The sequence below is a fragment of the Musca autumnalis genome, unplaced genomic scaffold (genome assembly GCF_047663935.1).
Source record: "Musca autumnalis isolate F117 unplaced genomic scaffold, ASM4766393v1 scaffold_3, whole genome shotgun sequence".
Taxonomy (NCBI): Eukaryota; Metazoa; Arthropoda; class Insecta; order Diptera; family Muscidae; genus Musca; species Musca autumnalis.
The window spans coordinates 125,930,471-125,955,692 of record NW_027411866.1 but is presented as its reverse complement, the minus strand read 5'-3'; the positions used below and the strand labels follow the sequence as shown (position 1 = coordinate 125,955,692).

The window sequence follows — 25,222 nt, the reverse complement described above, 5'->3', positions numbered from 1 at the left end:
ATACCAAAACGTGGACCGATATATCCCCCAATTTTCAGCGAAATCGGTCAACAAATGCGACCTGTATGTTGCGAACGGACGGACGGACGGACGGACGGACATGCATAAATCGACTCAGAAAGTGATTCTATGTATATCCCTAGAAGGAACTATGGGTCTATCTCGCTTCCTTTTGTATGTTACATACAAATGCACTAACACATAATACCCCTTACCACATAGTGGTGTAGGGTATAAACACCTTTACTTCACTTCTTACACTCCGTAAATAAAGCATATTTAAAAGTTAAAACAAGAACACTTAAATTCTAATAAAAAAGTAATACATAAATCAATAATTAATAAAAACTAATAATTATTGCAAAAAATCTATAAATAAATAATGTAGGTTCTTTTTAATGTGCAAATTTTGCGGCTATTCCTGTAAGCAGTCGTGGCCGAGTGGTTAAGGCGTCTGACTCGAAATCAGATTCCCTCTGGGAGCGTAGGTTCGAATCCTACCGGCTGCGAAAGTGTTTTTTATTTACAAAACATCAATCGTGTAATTATGTTATAAAGTATTATGTAAAACGGCGTTTGCATTAGAGATTTTTCCAGGGTTAACCTTCTTTATGAGAATTTTTTTGACGTTTGTGCTATGGAATTGACACTTGAAACCCAGTGGGTTATAAATTTCGGATAAGTGCATACAGGTATAAAGCTTAAAATATTATCTTTATGTAGTTTCAATTGTAATACAATTACTCCAATCCACATTCCAAATATAGGGTGATCCAACTAGAGGTTCCTAACTTTCTTAAAGAAAAAACACAGAAAATTCTAATTGAATGGGAAATGTTTATTATCATTTGAAAGAACAATCGTTGGTATTTATTTATTTTTTTTTAAGTTTATGTCTATCAAATGTTGGCCGCGTCTACGTCTTAAGCGGTCGGTCCGTAGGGTCCAGTTTTCGTTGAATCGTTCGAACATTTAGACTGGTAACTGACGAATGAAATGCGTGATTTTTTGCATCAAGGTCTGAATTGCGGGGTTGTCCGCATACACTTTAGACTTTACATATCCTCACAGGAAAAAATCTAACATGTGATATCACACGATATTGGTGGCCAATCGACCGTTAAAAACCCTGAAATTGTCTGTTCATCGAAGTGTTCTATATTGATTGTTGTCATGTGGGGAAAAAGCGTCGTCTTGTTGAAATCCAAAATGTAGCCGAGACCACGAGCTTAATTTTCAAGCATCAAATATTCGGCTATCATAGTCGCCATTGAAGGTTACGTTCTCACCGACATCACTATGAGCTGATGGTTCTACCAGCGGACAAAGAACACCAAACTCTCGTCTTTTCTAGATAAAGTGACACCTCTTGAATATCTTTAGGTTGCTCTTAACCTAATTGCGGCTACTTTCCTTGTTTACATACCCATTAAGCCAGAAATGGACCTCATCGCTGAACAAAATTTGACTCGAAACACATTCCTGTAAGGAAGCGAATTTTTGCAATATATTTGTACGATTTGCAAACATTGTTCAATCGTAAACCTTTCCACGATAAAATGCCAAACAATACTAAACAAAAATAGAATGATACCATGACACGACTCACACGTGATCAGTCAAAAAAGGCTATTGAAAAAAGTACCTCTAGTTTGATCACCCTTTAGATATTAATGTGAAAAATTGTTCAAGCCAAGGGGAAGGACACCTAATTTTGTAAATGTACGTAAATATCTAAATATTCTTAGCTTTAAAAACAAGAAAACAAAATCAGAATATGATATGAAAATACCCAGCAAAAATTCGGATCCGTTAGTCATTAAGTAACCCATTACAAAGTAATATAAACAAGCTTCTTTTCACATTACAAGTAATCTGAAAAGCAATGGGTTACTTCTTAAAAAATTACAAGGCAAACGTACTTACTTTACTCCTCACTAAGTAATGAGGGCGGAAGCACAGTGTGTGTGTGTCCGACCTAAATCCGTCGGCACGCGAGTTTTTGTTAATTAGAAAATAGCAGTTGGTTGTGCACATGTGCACTGCACATTTAAGTTTTTAAGCAACCCTTAAAATATCTTTGTGTGCGTGGCACAGTGTGTAATGTCTATGGCTAGAAATCTGAGGGTACGTGGGTTCAACTCGGGCAGACAACGAAATAAAATAAAAGTAAGAAGTGATTTAAAAATGATTATTCAGTTTTTAACATTTATGTTACAAAAATGTGTGAAATATCGGAGGATCACGTGTTTTAGCCTGCTCAAAACATTTGCAACTCCGTGGTTCGAATAATTATTACTTTATTTTTGATGAGTTTTTTGTAAAAATAAGATTTCAAAAAGATTTCATGAGTAATAAATTTTATCCCGCCTATGTTTAATTTTGACAGACAATTATGCCGAAAACAAGACATGTCTAATTTTTTAATAAAAAGAAAAGTTATGGCCAGATATTCGTATCAAAGGTTTGCATAAATGTATATATCTGAAAATTGTGGATCCAATGAAGTCCAAAAATAAACATAGGAACAGTACAATATTTAAAATTGAGCTGGATACTGTGTAAAAAGTACTAAAATCGCCATGAGATGGGAAGAAGCTGAATGGACCACAATATCTACTGCAGGGGATAATCAAATAATGATGCAAATAATTAAGCAGATCTCTCAGATGTTAATTAAAGGCTTTACATCGATAAATCTGCAGAAAATCCTCCAATACACATCTACGGTGCACCCATATAGAGAAATTTTAGGAAAATAGTAATTTCCAGGAAAAATTCAATTTTTCATATAAATTTTGCAAAAAATGTTTGGAATTGTTTTGGGAGTTGTAAAATCGAGTCCTTTTCGTCGACTTAAATCAATATTTAGTTATATGACTTGAAAAAATGTACTTGATCACTAGGTCGAATGATAATCGAATATATCCCCTAATACGAAAAAGTTGACTCAAAAGGTAGAAGGTGTTTTATATTAATTAGATTTAAAATCGAAATCGCACCATGTACACACCATGTCGCATAAGAGGATGTTATGGTATTTTTTGTGTTCATATCGGACCCGATTAGCTTAAGTGATCTAAATTCATATAGGAGAGTCCGCGGCCCTAAAATGTACTTTACACTTTACAATATCGAATAAAACCTTAGTATTTAACAATTATCTTTAGAGACATGATTCCAAAGGATATATTAATTTATTTAGTTAATTGTATACCTTTATGATATGTGCAGATAATAAATAAAAGGTTTAACTCACAATATATTATCAAAACAAAAATAATTTCCTCAGATTTCGAATCAAATTTTCTCAGTTGCAAATGTTTTGAGGAGGACTAAAAGAGAGGCCGAGCTTTGTTTTGTACATTGTTGTAAAATAAGTGCAATTATTGCAAATTATTTTTTAAGTCTTTAAAAAGGGGTCAACCAACAATCAGCCTACAAAAATATCTGCATGTACATACATACTATAGGACTTACAAGTTCTTGCAAGTACTTTTCAGTTCTCTTTTACTGAACAAGTTTGTAATCGAACAGCATTTTGTAAAATTTGTACACATTTTTGGGTAATCGAACATACATACTGCCACAATCATACATACAAACATTATCATTTTTATTAATTATTGATTTACCTATTACTTTTGTTTTTAGAATTTAAGGTATCTTGTTTTAATTTTTAAATATGATTTATTTACGGAATGTACGAAGTGAAGTCAAGGTATTTGTAATTGTTTCTCCAAGAAAGCCAACCCCCACGATTTTCATGAAAATGTCAAAGACTTAAGGTAGGGTCACATTAGGCAAATATTTGCTCCAGTGACAGGCAGTGTGCGCTTTCTGAGAGCAAATTAGCATACATTTCTATGCATTATTTACGCACGCTTGCTCTCAGTAAGCGCACACTGCCTGTCACTGGGGCAAATATTTGCCTAATGAGACCCTACCTTAAGTCTTTGAAATTTTCTTGAAAATCGTGGGGGTTTGGCGAGAAACAATTAAAAACAAGTAAAAAAGCATTAAGTTCGGCCGGGCCGAACTTTTCATACCCTCCACCATAAAATATTCTAAACTAAAATGGAATAATTACTTTTCATTCCTGTCCCCAACTTTAAGTGGGTACGTTAAAATGTCATATAATGTTTATGTACATTTATGCTTCATTCGGGAGGCCTTTTTTTATGGTGCCTATATCTAACTATGTATGTTGACAATTTTTGGTGGGCTAGAAATTGGGAGGTACTGTTATATAGGGGTTATAATAAAACATGGGCCTATGTTGACAGTTTTTGATGGGAGCCTTAACCCCCAGTTTTTGTAAAAATTTTTATTCTTCTCACACGAATTGTCAAATTTTGTAGATCGATTTACTCGCTTTAGCGCAAATGTATAGAGCTGATTTTTAAATGAGGAATCCTTAACGATATATGGAACGGGTATACGAAAAATTAAATGTGTATGTCATCTAGGGGCTGAGCTATGAATGCCTAAATTATTACGAATATAGACGAACGAACAAAAATAAGTTACAAAAACTGGGGGTAAATGTCAAATAACTCCTAATTCGGTTAAAAAAATTTGCTAGAATCTTCAAAATATCGAAAATCGGTACATAACGTGGGAACTTCAAATGTCATTAACAGCTAGTTCGGAGGTATCTGGGCTATACGAAAATATGAACTTAAATGAACCGTTATATGGGGGCTATACCAAAACGTGGACCTATATCCACATGTTTTGTCATATAAGATTATTGACATTTAAGAACTTTAAATGTCAAATTATAGCTACATCGGTCTGAAAATGTAGCTACAAACGTCAAAACACCGCAAATCGGGGGTACCGTTATATGGGGGCTATACCAAAACGTGGACCTATGTCCACAAGTTTTGTTATATAAGTTTATTGACACTTAAGAACCCTAAGTGTCAAAATATAGCTAAATCGGTCTGAAAATGTAGCTAAAACTGTCAAAATACCGTAAATCGGGGGGTACCGTTATATGGGGGCTATACCGAAACGTGGACCTATGTCCACAACTTTTGTTATATAAGTTTATTGACACTTAAGAACCCTAAATGTCAAATTATAGCTACATCGGTCTGAAAATGTAGCTAAAAACGTCAAAATACCGCAAATCGGAGGGTACCGTTATATGGGGGCTATACCAAAACGTGGACCTATGTCCACAAGTTTTGTTATATAAGTTTATTGACACTTAAGAACCCTAAATGTCAAATTATAGCCAAATCGGTCTGAAAATGTAGCTGAAAACGTCAAAATACCGTAAATCGGGGGGTACCGTTATATGGGGGCTATACCAAAACGTGGACCGATATATCCCCCAATTTTCAGCGAAATCGGTCAACAAATGCGACCTGTATGTTGCGAACGGACGGACGGACGGACGGACGGACATGCATAAATCGACTCAGAAAGTGATTCTATGTATATCCCTAGAAGGAACTATGGGTCTATCTCGCTTCCTTTTGTATGTTACATACAAATGCACTAACACATAATACCCCTTACCACATAGTGGTGTAGGGTATAAACACCTTTACTTCACTTCTTACACTCCGTAAATAAAGCATATTTAAAAGTTAAAACAAGAACACTTAAATTCTAATAAAAAAGTAATACATAAATCAATAATTAATAAAAACTAATAATTATTGCAAAAAATCTATAAATAAATAATGTAGGTTCTTTTTAATGTGCAAATTTTGCGGCTATTCCTGTAAGCAGTCGTGGCCGAGTGGTTAAGGCGTCTGACTCGAAATCAGATTCCCTCTGGGAGCGTAGGTTCGAATCCTACCGGCTGCGAAAGTGTTTTTTATTTACAAAACATCAATCGTGTAATTATGTTATAAAGTATTATGTAAAACGGCGTTTGCATTAGAGATTTTTCCAGGGTTAACCTTCTTTATGAGAATTTTTTTGACGTTTGTGCTATGGAATTGACACTTGAAACCCAGTGGGTTATAAATTTCGGATAAGTGCATACAGGTATAAAGCTTAAAATATTATCTTTATGTAGTTTCAATTGTAATACAATTACTCCAATCCACATTCCAAATATAGGGTGATCCAACTAGAGGTTCCTAACTTTCTTAAAGAAAAAACACAGAAAATTCTAATTGAATGGGAAATGTTTATTATCATTTGAAAGAACAATCGTTGGTATTTATTTATTTTTTTTTTAAGTTTATGTCTATCAAATGTTGGCCGCGTCTACGTCTTAAGCGGTCGGTCCGTAGGGTCCAGTTTTCGTTGAATCGTTCGAACATTTAGACTGGTAACTGACGAATGAAATGCGTGATTTTTTGCATCAAGGTCTGAATTGCGGGGTTGTCCGCATACACTTTAGACTTTACATATCCTCACAGGAAAAAATCTAACATGTGATATCACACGATATTGGTGGCCAATCGACCGTTAAAAACCCTGAAATTGTCTGTTCATCGAAGTGTTCTATATTGATTGTTGTCATGTGGGGAAAAAGCGTCGTCTTGTTGAAATCCAAAATGTAGCCGAGACCACGAGCTTAATTTTCAAGCATCAAATATTCGGCTATCATAGTCGCCATTGAAGGTTACGTTCTCACCGACATCACTATGAGCTGATGGTTCTACCAGCGGACAAAGAACACCAAACTCTCGTCTTTTCTAGATAAAGTGACACCTCTTGAATATCTTTAGGTTGCTCTTAACCTAATTGCGGCTACTTTCCTTGTTTACATACCCATTAAGCCAGAAATGGACCTCATCGCTGAACAAAATTTGACTCGAAACACATTCCTGTAAGGAAGCGAATTTTTGCAATATATTTGTACGATTTGCAAACATTGTTCAATCGTAAACCTTTCCACGATAAAATGCCAAACAATACTAAACAAAAATAGAATGATACCATGACACGACTCACACGTGATCAGTCAAAAAAGGCTATTGAAAAAAGTACCTCTAGTTTGATCACCCTTTAGATATTAATGTGAAAAATTGTTCAAGCCAAGGGGAAGGACACCTAATTTTGTAAATGTACGTAAATATCTAAATATTCTTAGCTTTAAAAACAAGAAAACAAAATCAGAATATGATATGAAAATACCCAGCAAAAATTCGGATCCGTTAGTCATTAAGTAACCCATTACAAAGTAATATAAACAAGCTTCTTTTCACATTACAAGTAATCTGAAAAGCAATGGGTTACTTCTTAAAAAATTACAAGGCAAACGTACTTACTTTACTCCTCACTAAGTAATGAGGGCGGAAGCACAGTGTGTGTGTGTCCGACCTAAATCCGTCGGCACGCGAGTTTTTGTTAATTAGAAAATAGCAGTTGGTTGTGCACATGTGCACTGCACATTTAAGTTTTTAAGCAACCCTTAAAATATCTTTGTGTGCGTGGCACAGTGTGTAATGTCTATGGCTAGAAATCTGAGGGTACGTGGGTTCAACTCGGGCAGACAACGAAATAAAATAAAAGTAAGAAGTGTGATGAAATTAAAAACAAAATCCTCTACATCAACTGTTCTTAAAATAGAATTTTTTTCACCTTACTTTTCAACTTCTAGTGGCCACAGAATAACTAGTTATTCTAGTGCAGGTATTGGCACTAAAACAAACGCATTGTTTGCGGCCTCACGCATACGACTCTCTCTCGCTCTCTCCACAAACAGCGTGTGCGTTAATGCATTGCTAAAAATAAAAATCATTGAAATAACCCGCTTGCGACGAAAATTCCAATTGTCGCAATTCAAGTAGTCCAGAACTAGTTCTAATCAGTACTAGTACAAATATTGGCCCCTAAGTAATGCGAAGGGAACCAATTGTCACCTTTTTATCCCCAAGTAAACGAGGAGGCGTCAGTTGCGACTTAATTAACTTAAGTTAAACGACGAATTGTATAAATAATTCACATTTACATTTTCTTCATAACTTTAATATAAATGAAGCATCCAATAAAGGAAGCTAGTGTTGATGGACTGAATATCTTCGTACATATTAATCATATTGTTCTGGTATAAAACAGAATACGAACGAAATATGCAAATCGCCCTCTTCTTCTCTCTACCCGCTAGCAATTCCAATTGTCGTAATTTAAATAGTCCTAAACTAGGGGTAAGTGGTACTACCCGCTTGCGCGATGGGCTAGTTCGGCATCGGAAACTCGTCGATTCTCAGCGTTACAGTAACTAGTTCCACTTCTGACCCCTCACAGTGCAATCAACTGTAAACTTTAACATGGGGATGTCATAGGAGGTAACCAATTGGCACTCTATGCATTACCTGTAGTTGGTATTGTATTAGTTCCAGGTTTATAGTCATATACCAGTTTATTTAAAAAAAGTGGTGGGAAATAGTCACAACTGACGCTTCGTCGTTTACTTGGGGATATATACAGTGGTGTGAAAAATAATAAGGACACTTCAATCCATAACCAAGATTGCATTGAAAACTGACTAAAAAGTGAAAATTACATTAGTTTATAAAATGTATTGTTTTATTAAAATGTTAAGAAAAGTATTATAAAAATATTTTGATTGCTTGTGACCATATTTTACTTATCTTTTATATTTTATGCGAATTGTCGTATTTTGGTGTGTGAAAAATAATAAGGACACTTCATGACATCTTTCAATAAAGACCAAACTTGAACGAAATTAATGCAGGTTTTTACTAAATAATGGTAGATAAAGTGTTTCAGTGTCATTAATACTTTGTAGACGATCCTTTGTTTTCTAAAACGGAAGCGCATCGTCGGGGCATCGAGTCGACCAAGTTTTGGCACTTCTCTACTGGTATCGCGTCCTATGAAACCTGTATAAGTTACCAAAGGTCGCCATAATTTGATGGACACTTTCCCCTGCTTGATTTTTTAACACCAATTCACAACATTTTTCAATCGGGTTCAAATCAAGGGATTGTATGGGCCATTCTAACAACTTAACTTAACTATCCTGGAACATCTTTTTTTCATTATGGCGTCATTTTTGGGTCATTAACCTTGCTGAAGACTCATTTGAGAGGTACACCCCCTTCAGCATACGAAAGAATTATATTTTTCAAAATTTCAATGTAATCTGGTGATTTCAAAAACACTTTGAGTACTGTATAGAGACCCCACAGCATAGTAAAAAAATGAGCCCCACACCATGCTGTTACCTCTGCCATATTTTACCGCCTTCAGAGTATATTTTGGGTTATATTATTGATTTTTAGGTCTTCAACCCTGATAAACTCCTCTATCGCAACAAAAAAATATATTTGGTTTCATCAGACCAAAGGATGGTACCCAATTTTTCTTAGACCAAGCGATGTGATTTCTAGCAAACTGTATTATTTGCAGAATATTTTTATACCCTACACCACTACGTGGGAAGTGTATAATTTTTCGATTAAAATGATACTTTTCTGACACTGTGAGCTCTAATGTGGCCACCACAGAGGGTTTTAGGAGTTGTTGATGCGTCAAAATTAATATTTAAGTAGTTTTTTGATTGTAAAGGTGTGGTAAAAGGATCTTTTTTAATCATCGAATAACGCATTTATTATTACAGGTGCAATTTTTGGATTTCTGCTACGACTTTTATCTTTGAAGTTCACTTAGGTACATCCTCCACCATTGTTTTTAAAGATTCTAAGCTTTTTCTGTATGAATTTTCTTCTTTATGTAAACATTTAATGATTTCTCGAGCAGCGTGATAACAATGCGTATTTTTACCAATATTTGCAAAGAAAAACTAAAAAATACCGATAGATTTAACATTTAATGAATAGAAATTAATTCATTTTAAACGTTTACTTACAGGAAAGAATCACAAAAAAATAATATCAATTTATTTTTACTAAAACGAAAAACTGTCCTTATTATTTTTCACAGCAGAAATCACGGATTTTACGAAAAATATTTGTTTTGTATAAAAACTAAACAGCAAGAAACCAAAATCGTAACGGGATTTCTTATTTCAATACATATACATTTTCAAAAACAAATTTCCATCGCAAATTCTTCCATTTTACACATTTTAGGAGCGACCAAAAGTTGTGAATGTCACTGTCCTTATTATTTTTCACACCACTGTAGGTGTCAATTGGTTCCCTTCGCATTACTTATGGGTCAATTGTGAACTAGTACCACTTACCCCTAGTTTAGGACTATTTAAATTGCGACAATTGGAATTGCTAGCGGGTAGAGAGAAGAAGAAGGCGATTTGCGTATTTCCTTCGTATTCCTTTTTTATACCAGAACAATATGAATAATATGTACGAAGATATTCAGTCCATCAACACTAGCTTCTGTTATTGGATGCTTCATTTATATTAAAGTTATGAAGAAAATGTAAATGTGAATTATTTATACAATTCGTCGTTTAACTTAAGTTAATTAAGTCGCAACTGACGCCTCCTCGTTTACTTGGGGATAAAAAGGTGACAATTGGTTCCCTTCGCATTACTTAGGGGCCAATATTTGTACTAGTACTGATTAGAACTAGTTCTGTAGTGGAATTCTGTAACTCATTTTTTGAGTTACCGACAAAAATCGGTAACATTAAAACGCAAAATTATGAATGAAAAGTATCAATAAAAGTTGACAGCACTGTTGCTATCGGTAGAATTTAGCAACAGTTTTATTTTGGTTGTTAACTTACCGAAAAATTTCGTTAATTACCGAAATTATAAACATTTTAATTTTAACGATATTTGTCGGTAACTCGAAAAATGAGTTACAGAATTCCACTACTGGACTACTTAAATTGCGACAATTGGAATTTTCGTCGCAAGCGGGTAGTTCACAATTGACCCATAAGTAATGCGAAGGGAACCAATTGACACCTATATATCCCCAAATAAACGACGAAGCGTCAGTTGTGACTATTTCCCACCACTTTTTTAAATAAACTGGTATATGACTGTAAACCTGGAACTACACGCAGAGAAAAAAATATGTTTGATCCAACAATATTCCAAGAGCAAAATATGTATTATTAACATATTGTTGGATTCCTTATGTGGTATTGTGAATCCAACAATCGTTTTTGTTAAATCCAAAAATAGTTTGTGTCAACTGAACAATATTTCTCTCTTTTCTTTGAAAAATGTTTTCTCTTCTCTCGCTATTAGATGCCGTGTTGAAAAAACAATTTTGGTGAGTTGTGGTGTTTGTATGACATGCTGCCTTTATCTTTGTTTTTGTGTGTATGTATACCAACGATGAAACTCTTGTTTTTATTTGTTTCTGTTTTGGCTTCATTCTTTTTCTTTATTTCATTCTCCGTTCCTTTTCATGTTTGTTATGGTGTTTAATTATTCCTTTTGTTGTGGTGGCTGCTTGTGGCTTTTTGTTTGTCTTTGTTGCCAGCTAAAGTAGCAAACCATGTATTGCGTTTATCAATGCTCGTAATATTATAAGCGATATTTATATCAAAGTTGTGCGGAAAGTGTATATGAGAAGTATATACACTCAAATCAAAAAATTTAGTATCTGGTTTTCAGGGCTGACAATATGTTTTGTAAAAAATTTAGATTATGATTGTTCCAACAATCGGTATTGTTAACGATTTTTACAATATTGCGGAAATTCGAAAGTTGTTTTTGTTTTCTATGTTCGGAACAAAAGATGGTATTTTTGGATTTGGATTGCAATGTTTGCACAAAACAAACACATTTTTGGAACCAAAATAGATATTTTTGTTCCAACAAAACCGAAAAATATTTTTTCTCTGCGTGTAGTACAATACCAACTACAGGTAATGCATAGAGTGTCAATTGGTTACCTCCTATGACATCCCCATGTTAAAGTTTACAGTTGATTGCACTGTGAGGGGTCAGAAGTGGAACTAGTTACTGTAACGCTGAGAATCGACGAGTTTCCGATGCCGAACTAGCCCATCGCGCAAGCGGGAAGCGACAGCAGAACCTTCTTCATTGACTTCTGAACGAAGACAGAGTGGTGGTTGTTCTGTTGTTATTCTCATCAAGGGCACGTATGCCCCTTTTTGCCGGATGCTGTTCTAGTGGTCATAAAATAACTAGAAACTGAGTGCGACATGCCCTTGTAAAAATAATGGGGAAGAAAAGGGGGTTTATGAGTAGTTACGGCTGCCAAAAATCCCTTACAAAACCCATGATTTTGGGGGGACTTTTTTTGCTGGGTAATGTTTAGATTAGGGTTTCGGAGTCGAGCCACATTTTTGGTTCAACTCCTAGGGTAATTTCCAATATCACTTAATATGACTAAAAAATGCACAAGTTTGGACGCTAGAGTGATTTCCACAGACGGACATGGCAATATCGATATAGAATTGCACGCTGATCAAGAATATATATTAGGCCGGGGCGATTTTTGTAAGGAAAAAACCCGTAATGGGCCCTTCGCGTTTCTGATTCCTTGGATTGAACTGAGCAAAAAAGTCCACTAGAGCATTAGTCTACGGTGAAAATCGAGCCTCCCGATTTTGACTTTAAGTTTTTTATCCACGTTATTTAGACATTTTCACCAAACCAGCCAAACCATTGAGATTTTCGATCGAACACAGGGACATAAATTGTAGCCGAGACAGTAATTAAGAACTCTCTAATACATCGCAAAAGCATTAGAACGTTCCTTCAGTCAGTTTTGGCCTTGAGAAGGTGCGAACTTTTCGAAAAATGCCGATAAATGGCACTGTACTACAAAATTTGACCAGATGCAAAATTATATCGTGTTGCGATCCATGGACAACGACAATGCCTTTAGTTCGTTTGGGTCACTTCGTTTTATTTTTTTATTACGGTAAAAGTAGTGAAAATCTGGGTTTCATACATTTTCAAATTTAAACGGACATATCTTCTTTTTTCACGGATTTTTATTGATCCTTCTTTTGAACAAGATATTATTTTTGAAATCGGTTAACCAAAAGCTAAGTTATAGTGGTTTAAGTCTGAAAACCCCCACAAAACAAAACTAAAACTGAATTTCTCACAATTTTCAAAATAAATATTGAACAGAACAAAAAACATATTTTGGAAAATTTTGAGAAATTCAGTTATAGTTTTTTTGGGTTTTTCAGATTTAAACCACTATAACTTAGCCATTTGTTAACCGATTTAAAAAATAATTATAGTTTGGCTGTTATATGCCAAAATATCCATATTTCACAGACAGACAGACTATACAATTGAAGATGGCGTAGCAAACCACACCACCATAGTTTTTAAATAAACATATTGAGGTCAAATTATGCCAAATTATATTATCAGGTATAGTTTCTTTTTGTAAGAAGCATTCAACAAATAAATAACATAGAAACTCATTTGGAATAAAAAATATTTAAAAAAAAAACTAAGTTTCAGTGTTTTATTTAGAAATGCACTTAAAACTAGAAAATAATTTGTCGCTTAGCCTCAATAAATATATTTTCTCTCTCTTCAAATAAAACGCTTGCCGTTTAATTTTGCCACCATTTATAATTTAAATGCTTTATTTGAGAGATTCCATCATGAGTAAGAATATATTTATTGGGGTTAAGCGACAAATTATTTTCTAGTTTTAAGTGCATTTCTAAATAAAACACTGAAACTTAATTTTTTAAATTTTGTTTTATTTTTATCTTTTTAGTAAATACATTTTTTAACCACTGAGAACAAAATTTTAGTCAATTTAGGACGAAAATTTAGATAAAAACTTTAGAATGCCTGAAATCGTGTAGTACCGTTATATAAAGGCTATACCAAAACCTGGACTTAATTTTTGGTGGGGAAGTTTCTGTACCATTGGGAACTCCAAACGCCAAGTTACAGCCAATTCTGGCTAAAATTGAAGATAAAATCCTTAAAACGCTTGAAATCGGGTGGTACCACTATATGGGGGCTATACCAAAACCTGGCTCTGGGTCAAAATTTTTTGGTGGAGAAGTTTCTGTACCATTGAGGACTCCAAATGCCAAGTTACTGCCAATTCGGCCTAGAAATTAATACAAAATCCTTAAAACACTTGAAATCAGGCCGTATCGCTATATGGGGGCTATACCAAAACCTGGACTTATGTCCACAATTTTTGGTGGGGAAGTATCAGAACCATTGGGAGCCCCAAATCCCAAATTACAGCTTATTCGGGTTAAAAATGAAGATAAAATCCTTAAAAATATACCTATGCTATACCTATGTCCATCATTTTTAGTGAGGAAGTTTCTGTACCAATGGGGGTCCCATTGCCAAGTTACAGGCAATTCGGCCTAAAAATTAAGATAAAATCCTCATAACTCTTGAAATCGGGTGGTACCGCTATAAAGGGGGCTATACCAAAACCGGGACCTATGTTCACGATTTTTGGTGGGGAAATGTCTGTATCATTGGAAATCCCAAATGCCAAATGACAGCTAATTCGGGCAAAAATGAAGATAAAATCCTCAAAATTCCTAAAATCGTGTGTACCGCTATATGGGGGCTGTAGGATAAATTGGACCCATATTTATGTATTGTCATTCAAATCTGAAAAGTGTGCAAAGTTTTAGTCTGATTGGTCAACTGCAACTGTGTCAAAATTGAGTCACCAGAGTTGAAATGAAAATTAAATTAAAAACCGTAAAAACACTGTAATAATTGTAAAAATGGACCAATATTGGTTTTGATTTCATATTCATGTATTGTCATCCACATCTGAAAAGTGTGCAAAGTTTTAGTCTGATTGGTCAACTGCAACTGTGTCAAATTGGAGTTACCAGATTTGAAATGCAATTTAAATAAAACACCGTAAAAACACTGTAAAAATTGTAAAAATGGACCAATATTGGTTTTGATTTCATATTCATGTATTGTCATCCACATCTGAAAAGTGTGCAAAGATTTAGTTCGATTGGTCAACTGCAACTGTGTCAAAAATGAGTTACCAGATTTGAAATGCAAGTTAAATAAAACACCATTGAAACACTGTAAAATTAACCAATCTTTGTTTTAATTTCATATTCATGTATTGTCATCCAAATCTGAAAATTGTGCAAAGTTTTAGTCCGAATGGTCAACTGCAACTATGTCAAAATTGAGTTACCAGATTTGAAATGCACTTTAAATAAAACACCGTTAAAACACTATAAAATGGACTAATATTGGTTTTGATTCCATATTCATGTATTGTCATCTAAATCTGAAAAGTTTGCAAAGTTTCAGTTTGATTGGTCCACTGCAACTGTGTTAAAAATGAGTTAGTATATTTGAACTAAACGGTTAAATAAAACACTGTAATAAAAAACACTGTAAAAAAGAATTTTGCCCGGAGTCGGAATCGAGCTTTTTTTCACGACTCCGACTCCAGCAAAATTTGCTATACTCCTACTCCGAAACCCTGGTTTTTACAGAATTAGAATTTTCCAAGGCGCGATATTTCTGAAACCGCTAGTCAAAAAAAATATGAAGAGAAACTGAAATTTTTTGCCTAGGAGCAGGAAAAAAAGGAAGTAAAAAACCACGTTTTGAAAAAGTGCCCGATTTCACTCAGAAATACCCAAATATACTATATAGATTATTTTAATGCGGTATATACCCTACATATAATACCGGGCCGAACTTTTTATACCTTCCAGCACGACTTGTATTGAAGTAAAATGGAATAGTTTCCTTTGGTTTATGGAAGTAAAAACGGAATACATTTGATATCGCTAATCATCTTCTATCAATTGTCATTCATACTTCTTCGCCTTGACATTATGTTTAGTTTTCATTTGAGCGTAAGTTAGTATCCAACATGTCTTTGAAATGACCTCTGTTTTCCTGTTCACGCAAATGGTCCACCACAATAGGACAATTGAAAATAGCGGCAGGCAAACTACATTGTGGTGTGAGTAACGAACATCAAAAACAAAAGTTAATAATATAAAATGTCAGTGTTACATTAGATACCAGGCAATAGTAAGTAGTAGCTACTGCATCTGAATGCTTACAGCTTACCACATTCAGTGGCATTAATATTTCGTCCTCACGTTTACGCCGTTTGAGACTGTGCCAAGGAAACTATAAAATTTTTAACATTGATGTAGACACCATGAGTGTGCCCAGAGTGGGTGTCCTACAAATGTTCCATATTCTGGGCACAGAATACCAAAAACCCTGTATACAAGTGGCGGGAACATTACATGACTTCGATGGAAGCAGCGTGTAAAATACACAAGAAAACTTTTATCTGTTGCCCTTAACGCCCACAACTGAGGCTGTGCGCTAAACGAATAGTCCAGTCGGTTTCTTTCGTCTCTTATCGAGCCAGTCAATGCTTATTCAAAATGCCATAAAATATTTAGGTTGCCTGACAATACTCCTCCTTTTTTCCACTCCAATATAGTTCTCAAGCAATACCACAATGCATGCATGCAAGGACATTTGAAGGATATATTCGCGTGAGAGTAATTCAGGGTAGGAAATAAATGTGAAAAGCGAAGAAAATTGCATTTTGTTGTTAGTGTTGGGCATCTAACAGCAGAACAACAAGGGCATACAAATTTTATAAATTAAAACAATTTAATGATAGATGATGGCAAACATTGCAAAAATGTTTATATCAGAAAAGTCGTTCATATGGTTTTGGGTAGGGAAATCCCGCACCGGGAATTCCCGGGAATTCTCGGATTTTTGGTTACGAGATACGGAAAACAAAATCATATTTCCCGGGAAATCGGGAATTTTTTTTTTCATTTATCACAACTAATATTGAATGAATGAATGAACTATGTCCATCACTTTTATACCATAGAATCAGAATTCGATTAGATTTTACAGAGTCAATAAATTAGAAAAGATTTGGAAATAACTTTGATCAATAAAAGTGTTTTCAGGGAAAAAGTTATAAGAGCCGTACCACAAACATGGACATTCTGTTTTATGTAAGTGCGAAAGAATGAGAGTATTTTCTATTTTAAAGTCTGCCATTGGACTAAAGAGGGTCCGGCTTGCTGGCTGGTGCGCACGATAACTTTCGAACGAAGCCACCTATCAGGTAAAAAATTTGGCATTCAAGATTTTTTTTTCAAACTTAATTTAAGTTCGAAGATGGGCCATATCGGTGGCCCACTACTTCCGGTACCTTCCCCACAAAAGTTTAGGAAAGGTGCAGTTTAGCAGCTCATCTCGAATCGTTTTGGAATATTGCAAATGTTCTACCCACAACGTGGTGCACTTTGCCATATTTTTATACCCTCAGCCCTTAGGCTAAGGAGGGTATATACACTTTGATACGACGAAAATGTGCCTCATCGAAATAATGGTTTTAGATCCCAAGTATGTTTGGACGAAATGTGTTTCAGACAATTTGGAGTCGATCTAGCCATGTCCGTCCGTATGTCTGTCTGTCCTGCTGGCTGGAGCGCACGATAACTCTCGAACGGATGAACCGATTCGGTTCAAATTTTGGCTTTCGTAATATTTTGCCCAAACTTAGTTTAAGTTCGAAGATGAGCAACATCGGTCCACTCCTTCCGGTACCTCCCCCACAAAAGTTCGAAAATGTTCGGAAAGTTTGTGCGCACGATTACTCTTGAAGGGAGTGACCGATTTGGTCCATACTTTGTATAGCGTAAACTTTCTACCATAGTAATATGAGGTTCCAATATGGTCTCAATAGGTCCACACCGTCGGGTACCTGCCATACAAAATTTCGGAGAAGTTAAGTTTAGGGCCATCTCTCGAATCGCTTGTATTCACTGCCCTCTATACGACGGTACAAGTTTCATCAAGGGCAAGTCCGTACTTCCTGAGAAAATAGCACGAAGGTTGCAAAAAAACCCCTATGACACCGTGTGAGGTGGTTGGAGCGCAAGATAACTCTTGAACGAATCTGCCGATTCGGTCCAAAATATGGCCTTAGTAATATTTTGCCCAAGCATAGTTTAAGTTTGAAGATAAGCCATATCGGTCCACTCCTTCAGGTACCTCCCCCACAAAAGTTCAAAAATGTTCGGAAAAATTGTTCGTACGGTAACTCTTGAAGGGAGTGGCCGAATGGGTCTACACTTTACACATCCTAACATATCTACCAGATATAGATCAGGTTCAAATACGGACTATATTTGTCAACTCCATCCGGTACCTCCCACACAAAATTTCGGATAAGATCACTTTAAGGCCTGCTCTCGAATCACTTTGATTTTTGTTGAAGAAACTTGCATTCGCTGCCTCAATTACGATGGTAAAAGTTTTTTTAGGGGCAAGTCCATACTTCTTGAGCAAACAGCCCGAATAGTGTAAAAACCCCCTATGGCACTATATGTTGTGGCTGGAGATCCACTTCCATAACGGTCAATGTCGATCCATTCCTTTTAGTATATCCTCCGCAAAACTTTTGATCTTTAATCCTTATCAACATTTTTGTCGGTTCAAACGCCCAAAAGTTTTAAAACCACCTAAATACATATGTATTTTGGGAAAAAATTGTTTCAATATACACAGGCTGAGGGTATATCTCTGTCGGCAAAGCCGACTGATACTTTTTTTACTTGTTTTGTTTTTAATCGATAGAGCGAAAACGTGTCATCCATTTTTGAGCCCGCAAATCTTTGAAAATATTGTATTTCATATAAGTTACTATGGGAAGGTAAAAAAATCACGGAAATATTGATCCACTCTCGTATTTTAAAATTTTCCGGGAAATCACGGATTCCCGGGAATAGCGATTTTTTGATTCCCGTTTCCCGGGAATGACAAAAACCGGGAAAACCCAAAACCCTAGTCGTTCAGTTCACAAGGGCGTAAACTTGAAAATGAGAAGTATATGCTAGTATCAGCTCAAGAAACTAAAATTTATCATCTGCGACATTATGCGAGAAAAACCTTCAAATTGCTGCATATGGGTTTTAAAAGACTTATGACGTGTACTTTGGGTGTTAGGCCCCTATGCTCCCAAACTAGTACATATATGTACATACATGTAGACACTGACAGTGAACTCCTCCCTACTGCCAGCTCATGATTTGGTTTGACAAAGAAACGGACTGCAGCCAAGGGCGAGGAAAATGTTCCCCTAACTCTCAGCGAAGAGAGCATCCCGACGACATGTGAGATAATAAAGTCATGCATACGACAGCGATCCATGTCTTCAGCTGCAATCCATTTGAAAAATTAATAAACCGATCTGTCACACTAGACCGATCCTTCGCAAGCATAAGTACTAGAGGAAGAATATTATAAGGGAAAATGTCCATCAATAAGACAGATGATTCACTGATACCACATACCTCAAAAAATGTCGAAGCCATTAACAATCGGTAGACAAATAAAGATCCGTTAAGGTGACGACTAGGAGAACCTCTTACTCGAACACCACTTCTTCGTCCAAGGCTGCTAAATCACAGCCATCAAAAAATACTAAGAAGCCAAAAAAGGTACTCAAGGAAGGTGTTTAAATCCTTTGAAATATTTCAATTGACTCCTCATATGCCTCAACTCCAAAATATCCGTAAAAGGGTGATAGATAGTAAATCGGCTTATCTACAAAAAGAAACTATCAGACTTAGGTACAAACGCGAACAGTCGTAGCAATTATGGGATTATGACAGCGTCAACTACTTCACAGGTAGCTGGACCTCAATCGAAATCCAACCAGTGGATATGAAGAGTATGGGATCGTCAGAGGAAAAGCCTCCTGCAAAGAAGTTGAAACCTAAGTCTAATCCGATGCATGTTGACAATACTGCGTTACGAATTGTCCCAAATGATGTGGGCCACCAGTCCCGGATCCAACTGGTAGTAGTCTTCTTGGTTACGAGGAATTATAAGAGAGTTAATTCTGGGGCTACGGATGCTAGCTGCCCCTAGGTCTGTTTGCCTAGTTTGGTAGTTGGTGACGGCCCCGTTGTGCAAGTATCATGGTGGTTATGGTTGTACCCAAATCGCGGGTAGGGTCTCCGGCTTGAATGTGGTGTTGCATTGCATCCGGCTGTCTGAGCCATAGAAAAACAGAAGTTTTAGATGGTTTCCGCACCAAACCAATGTGGCCAAACACTTGAATAAAATTAGTACCCCACCTCCGTGTAAGGGGAGCTGGTTGGACACTCGCAATCAGCTTAGTGTTGGGTGAACACCGTAGGGTTAGGCCAGAAGGTAGGTATCCACGGTTAACACGGAAAATCTGTCCCTCTGTCTCTGGCTAGCAATCATCGACAAGGCAACCTAGGGTGTATCAGCGATTTTCATTGGTTGCTGTTGGAAGATCATGTCAGGACAGTCAGCTCTATACAGGGTTGCCAAGGTAATTAGCTGAAAGAATAAGGAATCAGTACATTTTCAGCACATGTACCTGTTACTGAGATACCATGGGGGATGATATCTTCAGTATGCGTTCCCACGGTGCGCCTGGACCAACTTTAAATAAAAGCTGCTAACGTCTGGGAAGTTTTTGGGGATTCTGAAACTAAATAGTTCATAGATGAGAAAAATAAAAGAAGCCGGAGCGCTTTTTAAATAAATCGCGATCTAATTTCACATTTTTAGGTCTTTGCTTGGAAACCGCTAGACCTATCGAAATTAGATTGAAGAAAATGTTGTGTTTCAATAAATCGCGGTCAAGGTTCACTTTTTCAGGGTATTTTTAGGTTTTCAGGATTTTGCATGGAAACTACAAGCCCTGTCGAAATGGGATTAAAGAAAATGATGTATAGTATTTTAACTGCTATCAAAAAGATGACGGACTTGTCATCAAGTTTGCCAACGACCTCGTCCAGGGTCCTTATTTGTTTAAAAATAAGGTAAGCGGCAAGAGGATACACTGAATTCTCCGCCTCGTATGGGAATAAACTGAGAGCATGTATAGCCGCGAAAAAAACATAATCTAATTCTTCTGTGTAATTATAGTACATGTGAAAGCACACGGCACGGATATATGAAGGGCGGAGCAGGTTCTTGATGCTTCACTTTCACTGAGGAAGCAGTGACACTAATGTCAGAAGTGAGTCTATATTCAACGTTATTTTACAAAATAAAATAAGGGGTAACAATCCAACTTAACCCTTACCAACATGGACGACTGTTTGACGTTATCTGAAAAGTGTTCCTTCTCGGACCATAGGATGATATTGTTCCAAATCTCTAATACAAAGTCCCCAGAGAAATTCCAAGAGAACGGATTGGGCTTCAAAATTGTGTGAAAACAATAACTAATACCCTAACTATTACTCTCCTGACTTCATATTAGGAGGAGAAATCGCAACCTTGGAAGAAATTTCAGCCTGTTTGGAGGAATAAACAGTTGGCCAATCTTCGCAAAGTAGTTAGGAAATCCTACAATAAAGGAGGTTACTTTCAATAGGTACAACAGTGAAATCAAGAAAAAATAATCGAAGGCCTCGGGTCAGTTTTAGTGAGTCTATAGAGGGAGTGGATAAAGCGGCTAGGTTTCGGAAGATACTAAGGGGGAGAAATCGCAACCTTGGAAGAAATTTCAGCCTGTTTGGAGGAATAAACAGTTGGCCAATCTTCGCAAAGTAGTTAGGAAATCCTACAATAAAGGATGTTACTTTCAATAGGTACAACAGTGAAATCAAGAAAAAATAATCGAAGGCCTCGGGTCAGTTTTAGTGAGTCTATAGAGGGAGTGGATAAAGCGGCTAGGTTTCGGAAGATACTAAGGAATCCCCAGAGAAATCCCAGGAGAACAGAGTAGGGTAAATTCAGAGCCCTGACAACTTCTAATTGTGCGAAAACAACAGTTTTCACAGAGTCGAGGAAGCTGCAGATTCCCTAACCAATAATCTCTTGACTTGATATTAGGAGGAGAAATCCCAACCGGTTTGGAGAAATAAACAGTTAGTCAATATTCGCAAACTTGCTAGGAAATCATACAAGCCAATAAGACAAAACTCTGTTCGGAGTGGAATGTCAAGAGATTACTTTCAATAAGTACAAGACTGAAATTAAGAAAAATAAGCGGAGGTCTTGGGCCAGTTTCAGTTTCAGAGTATAGAGCGAGTTGATAAAGCTAAGGATCCTAAATCCATAGGTAGTATAAGGCGAAACGGGAATCATTTCCCCGGTTGGCGGAGTTTGATGTCCTACTACAGCAAGTCACAATGAAACCCGAACTGTAGAAGATGACCGCTGATAGACAGATTAACTAGTCTTTAAAGACTTAAATGGGCAGCTTTCTGCCATGCAGATCACCGGGATCGGATGGTATAAAACCGTCAATGCCTTAGAATGTAGCTCTAACCTCTGTTCTGGCTTCTGGTGATGAATAAAATTTTTGACCAGCTGAAAACCAAGGGTGGCCAATGCTGATTATGTATTAGTGATGACAAGTGGCAATTTTTTACCAGCCCTAACTGGCCTTAGGCAATTTTCCTATTATAGCCATTTGCAGGGTTAATCTTCTTTATGAGGATTTGTTTGACGTATATGTATTGGAATTGACATTTAAAACACAGTCGGTTTGTTAAATCCGGTTATATAAAAAAGTATTATTATGCAAGGTGCTCTGGATTTGGTTGCATTTTTTGAGTTTTTGTGAAAAAATACTGATACCTATATGATAGTTTTTCAATTGTTTTGGACCATGAGACAAAAATTACCCGCACTGTTGTTATAGCATTTACTCATGCCTGTTCACTTTGTAATATTTACAAATGACGTTGTGTACTTGTAATTCCCCTAAATATGTATTAATAAAACCAGTCAGTAATTGTCTTGTTGGCATTTCGTAGTAATCTGAAATATTTTTAGAAAGAAATTTAATTAACATTTAGCTAGATTTTTTTTTTCGTTGAGCGTTTCATTGGAAAATCAAATCACAGGCTTTCATCATAAACAAAGTCTAAACAACAAATATAGCAAATGTCATAGCATCTGTGCACTTCACACAATACAAAACAATTAAGTGGAAATTATTATTATGCCACAAACTTCTATTTGTGCTGAATTAAACAATAGAAATATAAAAGTTATGGTTGAGATTTTGTTTTTCTGCTATAGCCAGCAATTAGTGATATTGAGAACTGCCTACGTTGGCGGAAAAACAACTGCTAGCAACTCCAATCTCCGTAGAACTACTTATTCTTGCATCACAGAACTAAATGACAACATAATTATTGAAGCAACATTTGATTTGGAATCATCATTTTTAAACGAAGCAACGAAGACAAGGCACAGTTATTGCAGCAACATATTATAGATGTGTTGTACATTTGTTTTTAAACAGAAATTTGTAGAACATTGCCAAAATTACAGAATAAAGCAACGTCAAATAACAAATATGAATGACTTACAAATGTGGAACACAACCAAGGAGAGAACATATCGTTGGTGTCATGCTTAAGTGTTCCATACGCCATTTTGCTTTTTTGAGATAATCGCATTTTAACGTTTGCGTAACGACTGCGTGGAGCTTACTGAAGAAAATATTTATACTTTTGACTTGAATTACATATAAGCAATAGTATATAGAAAATCTTTGCAAAAATATAGATGAATATCTGTTATGGTATAAAAGTTATAGCAATTTGTTTAAGAGTAGAACGTTTGTCTATTTGCTCCATATCCACACTTTTGACCCAAATGGAAAATATTGTATATCACATGGAACAAAGTGCCAAAAACATTTTTCCATTTTTGACTCAATAAATTCAAAACTTGTAAATCGAAAATTAGAGTTCAGCAGGGGGCCTATTCTGTAACTTTTTAACAACTTTACTCATTGTTTATTTTACAACAATTTCATTTGTTTGTTTTGTATTTGTTTCAAAAACAAAAGAAATTTTAACAAATTTTCAATCGATAAAAGTTAAAGAATAGGCCTACTGAAGAAAAAAAGCTTTTGCGCCGATAGGTGTATATCTCGGAAACTAGAGAAGATAGGAAAACGCCGTCAAAAAAATCAGAAAGATCAAACGCGAAAATGTTTACATCTCTGAAACTATAGCAAATAGGAGAAATTCGACCAAAAATTCAAAAAGAACATACGCGAAAACCCTATATCTCAAAAAGTCAAAAATGGCATATGAACACTTAAGCATGACACCGACGATATTGATACAATATTACAAAGGCGGTTTGTTAGAAAAACATATACACAGAACAATATAGTATGTCTCAAATTCTTTAAAATGAAGTGTTTTAGGAGGGATACCATAAATAATTTAATTTTAATCGAGCTAACATGACCTAAGGAGTTTGTATTGAAAAAGTGAATTCCAATACGCTACGCTACGTGTCGCTGGTGGTTTAATTCAGCTCATCACGTATATCGGATATGAATGGCTAGAAGGCTGATTTTGATAACTTCTATTTATACAACCATTATTACAAATTTGCAGATACACGCAGAGGAAAAAATATGATTGATCCAACAATATTCGAAAAGCAAAATCCCTGCAAACCATTGGAAGATTGTTGGACGATTTTTCGACCAGATTTTTCTTCAACGCTTCTTTCCGGCGATCTTTTAGCGAATTTTTATATAAAATTCACCCATGCGAGTAATTTGCCATTCGTAGACGATTCTCAAAAATTATTGTTTATTATCATTCGCTACTACAAATTACCTGTTATGCTTCTCGGCGATCTTTCCGCGAAGTTGTGTTATATTCCGCTATTGCTAGAGCAGGCGAAGAATAAAGTATTCTCCCGAACCCCGATCACGCGTTTGTTATTAAAATTTTTGATTTGGTTGCTTATAATTCTCATATACACATTCTGCATAACTTTGGTATAAATGGCACGTACTATATTATGAGTATTGACAAACATAGTACATGTCTGGATTTTGCCAAGTGAAATTAAGAAAGGCCCGAGAAGCAGTATAAACCACTATATCATAAGGAATGATAACAAATCATAACAAATCCGAAAATAAAACAAAAAGTATAAAAATCAAAGACAACAAATGAAAGCAACAAAAAACAATGAATAATGAAACATAAATTTCCTTTAATTTTTTGTTTATAGTTTCTTCTTCTTAAGATCTTCCAAATGATTCGTCAGCGAATCTTGGTCGCGATTCGCATTCCATAAACACTTACTTTAAGGGTTTTTTGTTTTTGCGCATTTTCCCTATTTAACCTAATATTAACTGTCTAAACTCATATGTTATATAATTTATAAAACAATGAAGTAGAAAAGGGATTACAAATTCCTAACCTCTTGTATATATCATATTTGTTACTTACATTTATATTATACTAGCTGAACCCGGTGCGCTTTGCTACCCCGACTTAGATAAAATATAATGCAATGCTTTTTTAATATTTTAACGTATAAATATAGGAGATATG

At 35.7% G+C, this 25,222-nt stretch overlaps 2 non-coding genes across 2 annotated transcripts; both read left to right on the top strand.

The window, feature by feature from the left end:
- The first annotated feature begins 427 nt into the window (after positions 1 to 427).
- On the top strand, positions 428 to 509 carry TRNAS-CGA (transfer RNA serine (anticodon CGA)). The gene has a single exon. It is a non-coding gene; the product is annotated as a tRNA-Ser (tRNA).
- Positions 510 to 5,744: 5,235 nt separating this feature from the next.
- On the top strand, positions 5,745 to 5,826 carry TRNAS-CGA (transfer RNA serine (anticodon CGA)). Its single transcript has one exon. It is a non-coding gene; the product is annotated as a tRNA-Ser (tRNA).
- The last annotated feature ends 19,396 nt before the right edge of the window (positions 5,827 to 25,222 follow it).